Source organism: Miscanthus floridulus, chromosome 10, assembly GCF_019320115.1.
Source record: "Miscanthus floridulus cultivar M001 chromosome 10, ASM1932011v1, whole genome shotgun sequence".
NCBI lineage: Eukaryota > Viridiplantae > Streptophyta > Magnoliopsida > Poales > Poaceae > Miscanthus > Miscanthus floridulus.
The window spans coordinates 120616754-120626211 of NC_089589.1; the positions used below are offsets into that span (position 1 = coordinate 120616754).

Consider the following 9458-nt stretch of genomic DNA (forward strand, 5'->3'; position numbering starts at 1 on the left):
ACGTGCTTTGAACTCCAAAGGCGGTTCGCAATAGTGCTGCCTCATCCGTGCTCTTGTCCGGGAGCTCGGAGCTCAGTCATGGCGCAACGGTCGAGCGAGCCTGAGCCGCCATGTGGCCATGGTGGCAGGGAGAAGCAGAGAGGGGAGGAGAGAGACGCGATGGGGCCAGGAAGGTTCTAGAGGCGCGTCGTTCTTATCCATCCCGCCGGAGCGGAACAGGTGGCGGCGCGACCGAGGCACCCTGCCACGACGCGGTATTCGCGTCGATGGCGAGTGGTAGATGACGGCGCTGACGAGAGCGGGCTGTCATGGGCCGAAGGGAGAGGGAGGAAGGGAATGAGCCCGGTGCCCTTTTCCTATTTCTATTTCCCTTTTCTATTTTCTAGTTTGAGTTTGGATATGAAATTTGGATTCAAATTTTGTTGAGATGTTTTTAGAAAAAGTGTACCACCATATGTTCAAATAATAAAGCAATCAAGCGTTCCAAACATGGTCACTCATGTTGTTTTTATTAGGTTGTTTTATTTGTTTATGCTACACTAATTCCTAGATGGGTTGAATTAAGTGATTTATTTCTTTTTGAGTTGGTGTCTATTTGTTTTTAAGTAAAGTTTCAAAAAGATTAAATTTTTAGTGATTTTTATTTTAGGTTAAAAATTCAAGGTGTTACATTGTTCATGTCTCTCAGTTGAAACGCCATATTCTTGCAACGGTGGATGTCGAGACAGACATCATGGCATTGCCACTGGACCTAGATCAGGAGGTTCATGCGTTGGAACATTTGGATTCAGTCTACTTGTTTGGGTTCTTAGCTGCCAGCTTCTTTAGTTACCTTGGGAAGAAGTAAATGATAAACGGAGACGTTCTCCGAGTTGTCCAGCTTGGGGGGCAAGCTGGTTTTTGAGGAGGAGGGAGTGTCAGGCACAAGAAGTCCAGAACAAATATATTGAGCTTCTGTTGTTGCGTGGGAATACCTGACGTGTAGAGATCTTCTGTTGTTGCGTGGGAATACCAAAAGCATGGCTGGAAATTAAAGATACAACCTTTGGGTCCGTCCGCCTTACAGCGTGGCCAGTTTTTTCTAGGAGTCTGGAGGGGCCGAAGAAGCAAGAAGAACAAGAAGAAAATTAAGAAACAAAAAAGTTGTGCCCCTATAGTTTGGACAAGAAGCTTTTTCTTTCTTGGTGAGGGTGCGGAGCATTAGAAAATGATGGCTCAGTCATTTGCATGGATAAATTGGCGAGTCTGTCTAGGCAACAACAAAATGATTCAAAAGCACCAACATTTTTTGTTCTTTAGATATACAAAATTGGAGGGTCTCCAGATCAAAACACTCTCTATATTATCCTTCTTCACTACTTCTCCTTCCTTCGCACGCCCACGCCTGACCCACATGGGCTGCGCTCGCCCCTGTCGCATCTGCCTCCCTGCCCGACTCCGGCGGCTCCCCTACTGCCAGATCCATCATCGTCCACCACGGTCCAGCCCTTAAATCTATGAAATGTTCCTTCTCGTCGTCTTCTTCATTTTCGGCCGAGCTCCCTCGCCACCACTGCCTGCTGCCCAGCTCCGATGTCACCCTGCTGCTGCCACCACGCCTCTTACGACCTCTGCCACAATAATCCGACAGAGGTCAGACCAGGCTATATATCTCCGTAAATCCGTCATCCTTGCCTTGCCTAACAGCCTTCCCTCGCTCTCCGGACGGTGGCTCAACCGCCGCCTCGCCCCATGCTGCCATACAGAATGACACTTACTCTTTAATATTTGTTTAGGCTTCGCTTAAAATAAAGTGTGCACGAGACATGAGGGACCGAAACCTAACGTGCTGACACTGGTCACTTGCATGAGACTGCTGAATGCAATGCAAATGGCATAAAAGATTTAAAGTGGATCCTAGCCGAAATGACAAGGGAATATATAAAGTCCAAACTAAGAGGACCTCATCAAGTGATGCCATCATTGGGACACACGACTCATACATCAGCGCATGCAGCGCAGACGCAGTGACATGTACTGTAGCTGTTTGTTCCCGCTCGATGGCCTCTATAAATTCGTAGAGCTCAGCCCATTGGTTGGCACCATATCTAACCCAAATAGTAGAGCTTCACGTCCCTCAACAAAACACCCAACCCTAGAATGGCCGGTTCACAAGACCCAAACGTTACAAAATCGACGGAGTACGATCTGAAGAAGTACCTGCTGCTGCTGGCCACCCTGGTGGCGACGGTGACCTACGCGGCGGGGATCAACCTCCCCGGGGGTTCCTGGCAGGAGGACACGCCGGGAGGGCAGGTGGCCGGCGACTCCATCCTCCGGGACACCAACTACAGGCGCTACATCGTCTTCTACTGCTTCAACGCCATCTCCTTCGCGGCGTCGCTCGTGGTCGGCCTCCTCCTCCTCGTCCTACACAAGGGCACCACGGTGTACCTGCTCCTCGTCCTGCAGACGGTGATGGTGCTCGACCTGCTCTGCCTCGTGGGGGCCTACGCCGCCGGGAGCAGCCACGACAGCTTCACCACCCTCTGCGGTATCGCCGTGCTGGTCTCCGCGGTCTCCGCCTACGCCACCGTCGTCTTCTTGAGTGTCGTCCTCGTAAGAATCCGTCCTACACTACGTCTTGTGTCCACAGTAGGCCGACATGACGAAGCAGAGAAGGCACTAGCTGGCAGCGAGCGCGAGATCCTGCTGGTGCTCGCCATCTTCGCGGCGACCATCGCGTACGTGGCCGGGCTCAACCCGCCCGGCGGCTTCTGGCGGAGCACCGAGGAGGGCCACCACACCGCCGGCGACCCGGTGCTGCAGGCACTCCATCCCCGGCGCTACAGGGTTTTCTTCGTCTGCAACACCACCGCCTTCATCGCGTCACTCCTCGCCATCATGCTCATCGTCGACCGCAAGAAGTACAGGCTCAACTTCAAGGGGAGTACAACAGTAACGTATGTTGCCATGTACGTGTGCATCCTCACAGCGCTCTTAGGCCTCGGGGCCGCCTACGCTGCTGGAAGCTGCAGGGACAGCAAGCACACCATCTATGTTCTCTGCCTAGTTGCCCCAGTTGTTGCCTGCATCATTGTCCCCAAGATTCTGATCGACAAAAACAATCTTACCGACGACAAAAACGAAAGCAACCCCAACATAACGAACGAGAACCAAAGGTATGCATATCATATACACCAATATATATACGTATATATTAACACCTTCTTCATTGATCACAGGCAGGTTGAAATTTTCCATTCTGCATTCGTAATCAAATTCAAGGACGACGTACAAACTTTCATTTTTCCTGTTTCAGTTACACTGGTTTGAATATTCAAATTTCTTCAAGCTTAATAATCTATTAAAACAAATATTTATCCTAATGTAAACTACCTCTGTCCCTGCAAGAGTGTCATTCTAGGTTTGGATTAAGTCATACTTTTTATTGACTAGATTTAGAGAAAAATATTATCAACATTTATATCTCCAAATGGCTTAATTATGAAAATATATTCCATATAATTCATCTAATGATACTGATTACACCTCATAAATATTAGTACTTTTTTGTGTATATTTGGTCAAACTTAAGACTAATTGATTTCTCAAAAAATGTGCATGCCACTCTTTCGGTGATGAGGTAGTACATGTTTACTTAGTCTATAAGGCGGAAGATTATATAATGCTTAGTTTTAGCTTAATAGTTATAGAACTGTGTAATTTATAAATAAGTATAGCATTCTTTATGGATATCGTATTATTTTTAAATAGATTATCTTACTATTTAAATGTAGATTGAGAAATACTTCTGATTTTCTTATAATGGCTAAGGTGATCATTTATACATATTTCTTATATTATCTTTCATAGTGACATATATGTGTAATTTGAATCCAAACTTAGGTGCTTTGTGTTATCTCTCATAATGATGATAGAGATGGTAATTTATAAAAAAAAATATATTATGGGTTATTTTGAATTATTTGTTATAATGGTAGACGTGGGTAATTTAGAAATGAATTGATCCAATGGTTATTATTGGCAACGATGATTGGAGTCTATAAAATCAAAGGCCACATGTCTTTTATTATTATGAGGATGTTTAGAATTTATCTTTTTCTTGCAAGTTTGGTGAGAACTAACATGAGTGTACGTTGGGGGCTCTAGTTAAAAATACTAGGCTATATGCTATGTTTTTTCCTTGTACATGTTAATGGGCACTGCTCACCAAGTGCCACACTGAGTTTTTCCAAATGATATATGTATGTTAAATACTAAATATATCTTTTGTGTAGATTTTGTAGTGCACTTCTATTTTTCCTACAGTACTATACTTCATATAATAGAATTTAAAAATTACACAAACATATAACAGTGAGGAAGAAATAGGTCAGTCATGATTCAATTATACACGATGATGAAAAAATAGCCCACTAGTCACAAATAACATGGTAAACAAATAGTATTTTTTGACTACTGACTATAATACTCCCTCCGTCCATAAAAAAATACAATTCTCATTTTTCGAGGAGTCAAAGAGTTTAAACTTAGACTAAATTTATATAAAAAAGTACTAACATTCATGATACAAAATAGGTACCGTTAGATTAGTAATAGAATATATTTTAATAAAAAAATTATTTGGAGACATATGCGCTAATACTATTTACTATCAATTTGGTCAAAGTCGAGCTGGTTTGACCGGCACGGATGCCATAGTTGTATTTTTTCGTGGACGGAGGGAGTATATAACATATGTTGCAGCGACGTTCAAATTTTACAACAAAGAAGTTAGGTAGTACCTAATGATCAAGAGTCTTTTTTTTCTTCATCGCTATTCACTAATAATGCTCCGCTTTTTAGCAATTGCAGGGACGACAAAAACGGTCACAATGATCTTCTGGGCAAAACACGCGAATGCGTTCAGTTGCTCGCAGCTCTTGCGGCGACCATTGCTTACCAAGCAGGAGTAGATCCACCCGGTGGCGTGTGGTCAGAGAAGGGCGCTGGCCACAGCGTAGGAGACCCAATACTCTTGACCACTCACCAGGGCGGTTCGAGGTCTTCTTCTACTTCAACTCGGCAGCATTCGTGGCATCCCTCGTGATCATGGCAATGCTGCAGAAGGAGTCTCTGCTTAGACTCCATGTCCTGGAGAAAGCCATCATACTGGACTTGTTTGCCCTCGTCGGCGCATACGCTACCGGAAGCTGCAGGGACACGAGCACCTCCATCTACACGGTGGCCATGGCTGGAGCCGTCCTCATCTACGTGGTGATTCACATTGTCTTCTTCACGACAGCAGAGCGCAGTGGCAACGGCAACGGCAACGCCAACCGCAACCGCAACGGCAAAGGCGGTCACCAAGAGCTGGACGAGTACCGTGAGGTGCTGCTGCTTCTTGCAATCCTGGCCGCGACACTCACGTACCAGGCCGGCTTGACCCCGCCCGGTGGTTTCTGGGAGAAGGACGACGACAGGTCCGGGCACCGCGCGGGCTTCCCGGTCCTTCAGGACAAGTACCCTCGCCGCTACAAGGCGTTCTTCTACTGCAACGCGGCAAGCTTCATGGCGTCTGTGGCGCTCATCCTCCTCCTCCTGAATGCAAACCTGTATAGGCCAGGCATACGGTGCTACGCGCTGTATGTCTGCATGGTAGCGGGCATGTTCGGCCTCATGGCGGCCTACGCTGCCGGGAGCTCCCTGCACCTAAGGACCTCCATCATTTCGTTAGCACTGGTCATTGCAGTTTTTGCAGCTCTAGTCTGTCTGGCAATCAGACTTTATCATGTAAACAACAAGCGTTATTCAGACGGGGACGATGAACCGACAGCACAGGGGGAGGACGAGGAGGAAGAACGAAAGGCGATGGCGAAGGCGAAGGCGAAGAAAGACAACATGATGCTGGAGTACCTGATGCTGGTAGGAATACTGGGTGCGAGCGTCACCTACCTGACGGGCCTGAAGCCGCCTGGTGGCCTGTGGAGGGAGGACGGCGACGGGCACTCCGCTGGCAACCCGGTCCTCTACGACATCAGCAAGCCGCGGTACAACGCCTTCTTCTACAGCAACTCTACTTCCTTCATGGCCTCAATTGTCGTCATGGCCCTGCTGCTGTTGCAGTGGCTTGACGGCCGCCTCCGCCGCATGCCACTCTAGCCGATGCACACGGCCATGTTTCTGGGCATGGTCGCCCTCCTGGTAGCCTACGCCGCAGGCAGCGCCCGGGACGCGTGCACGTCCTGGAAGGTCATCGTGCTGCTCGTCCCCATAGTGGGCTTCGTCATGTGCCTCTTCGCCTTCAACAAGAAAAAACAAGAAGTACAGGACCAAATGAATCCGGATTCTGCATAGGAGCGCGCGGCCTGATGTTGCTTGCCTCAAGCTTGTTTCTCAAGTAGGAGGAGACCTATAAGGCTATAAGATATATATCGACATATTTAATTTCCTCGAACAACGCGTAGTTACTTTTATTTCTCCACAAAAATATTCCGCGTGCGATGTCATTGTGGATATGTATATGTGTGCATTCTCTGTTACTGTAAATTGTATTTCATGGGCAGTATATGTCCCCAACAATTGAGCGAAAAATGTCATTTCTCTCTATATTTTCTTTCATGTATGGTCCGTCCTTACTGAAAACTCAGAATGCAGGGATAGCATGCACCCCCGAGCATTTCGCATTAAGGTAGATGACTCCTCTCCTAGTCCGAGAAAACACCGAACCTCGTATCCCGTCTGCACACAGGGGCCCGTTACCCTATGGGTTGGCCGGTGCCACAAACCTGTGCTTTGGATAACACGGGACAGACAAAGGGTTTTTACCTCCGGCACTGCAATTCGCCCCCACGGGGGATCGTACCTAGGCCATGAGGGAGCCACCCGGAGTGCTTGACCAGCTGGTCTAGCATCCGTTGGCGTCCGTCCTTACTGAGAATGGGCTCTCAACCCCATGGCGGCGAGCCTCTCGTTCTGCTGCACTACTGGTGGCGAGCCTCTTGTTCTGCTGCACTACTGTGTCACAAACCCTAGCGGGCTTGTACCAATACTGGAGTCAAATCAGAGTTCAGATGAAGAGGAGGAAGCAAGAACAGAAGGTTCAGAGAACAGAAGAAGAATTTAGATGCAGGTGGATATCAAACCCTTCTGTTATTGCCTAACCATCCAGTGCAAAGATCCTGAATTTATACGCTCTCCACAATACATGGCCAGAGGCCCTTCTTTCCTTCGGCACACAGGCCGGCCTATCTACGCACGACATAAGGCCCTAGCTCATTACTGACCGGCCCATCAGCCACTTGCTTCGATAGCCCTATTCCCCACTCTTTTTTTTTTTTTTTTTTTTTTTTTTGAACATGCAATCTGGCTCTAGGGCTTTGCTATTGAATCAGATATCTGGACAACATCGCAAGACACTAAGTTATTTACAAAGATCTCCTATGACTTCTCTCGAACGTGCCTGTGGCACGGTATTCAATAAGCAGGAGAAGAGAACATACCAGTTTACAGTCACAAACAAACAGCGGCAGTAACCATGGATTACCGAGGCTTCGCGGCCCAATGGCAGCATGTGGTTGTGATTTACGGCTACATACTTTGCGACCCTTTGAAGCAGGAACCTACAGACAACGGCGACAACAATTGCTTGTAACCTGCGAGACACCACTCGTGTGCCTCGGCCTGTATCTTTTGCGCCAGTTGCAACGGTGAGGTTTGGGGACCATTGAAGGTTCTCGAATTCCTTTCCTTCCAAATCGTCCAACCGATCGGAAAGAAGAGGGAGTCAAACCCACGCCGCCCTTCTTTGCCGATCAGTTTCCTATTGCGAAGCCACCATTCCATTGCCTTCTCCTCCTGCACCAAAATGACGTCCTGCAGGCGAAGCCTCCTCAGCATGAATCCCCACACCTCTCTGCTATAGATACAGCCAAGGAGAAGGTGATCCATTGTTTCTCGCAGCTGATCACAAAGGACGCACGAATCGGACTCTTGCAACCCATGGCGAAATCTTCTGTCTGCTGTCCAACAACGACCATGCATCACCAACCAGTAGAAGAAACGAACTCTTGGAGGTGCTGCGGTCTTCCAAATGTGTTTGGCACCAATCGGCGTAGCTGAACCGAAAAACATCGCTCCGTAAGCCGATGCAGCCGAGTAGCGTCCACCCGCAGCAAGGCGGCAGCTGAAGACATCAGGGGATCCCTGCACCAGTTGAACGTGCTGCATCAAATTCCAGATGTGAAGGAACTCCGTCAGCACCTGCGCCGAAATGGCCCCTGTGATATGCCGCACCCAGGCCCTCCCAGGCATGGCATCGGCAACTAGTGTCTTCCTTCTCGCTCTGGATACAGCCGCGTAAAGAGACGGAGCAATGGACCGGATGCTGCGACCATCAATCCAGTCACTACGTGAAAAACAGTTTGTAGCAGCTAGAGAATTTTTTTTATAGGGACGGTTAGTGATGGAGCCGTCCCTACCAATAAAACAGCACGGGCGGCTGATGGTACGAGCCGTCCCTACAAATGGGTCAGATTTGTAGGGGCGGCTCACTCACCAGCCGCCCCCGGTGTTGCTATTTGTAAGGGCGGCTGGTGATTGAGCCGCCCCTACAAATGCCCCGCGTATAAATACCTGCGATTTGTAGGGGCGGCTCAATCACCAGCCGTCCCTACAAATGACCCACATATAAAAAAAACTGCAGCACATTTTTCTCCTCGGATCACTCACTCCTAACCCGTAAAAGAAATGTGGGGAGGCCTTGGGCACTTTCCAAAAATTGTTCTAATAAGGGGAGAAGGTTTTGGTCTCAAATCTTTTGGTGGAGAGGTTGTAGAAGGTAAAAAAATGTTATTCTATATTTTTTTTGAAGTTTTAATGGTTGGTTAGTGAGTAATTAGAGTTTTGCTTTTCTCTCTATTCTATGGTGCTTGAGCTACTTATGAAGCAAATTAGATCCAAGTTTCGAATGTACTTGGGTAAATTAGGTAGGGGAACAAGATCATACCTTTATTTGGTCTATGTTTCTTGATTTTAGTGAACAATTAGTTAGTTTTATGGATGTTTCATGTGCATGTAGATCTAGGATTTAGTTTTTTTATTAATTTTGTTTTTATAAATTTATGTTTGATGAAATTGGACTAGGGTTTGCATGAAAGATATTGGGTAAAATATAATTGTTGCTAATTATTGTCTTTGAAATTGTTTATTGTAATCAACAAATATGTATTTTAATTATTTATGGATAAATGGGTTATTAATTAATTTTCCTCTACCATGGTGTGATTGTATGCTTCATATAATTATATTTGATTTATATTCATATATATCTGAAGTATATACAATTATTCTCAAGTAATAATTAATTTGATTCATTTTTATATATATCTGAATAAGTAGTCCTTTAATGTTTATTTTGTTGTTGTTGTAAAAGATAGAGTACAGGAACTCTTAGATGTATGGTTCGTTAAGGTTCA

The 9458-nt window shown here is 46.6% G+C and overlaps 1 pseudogene; it reads left to right on the forward strand.

Moving 5' to 3' along the window:
• The first annotated feature begins 2139 nt into the window (after positions 1-2139).
• LOC136489445 (uncharacterized) lies at positions 2140-6339 on the forward strand (annotated as a pseudogene).
• Positions 6340-9458: the final 3119 nt, after the last annotated feature.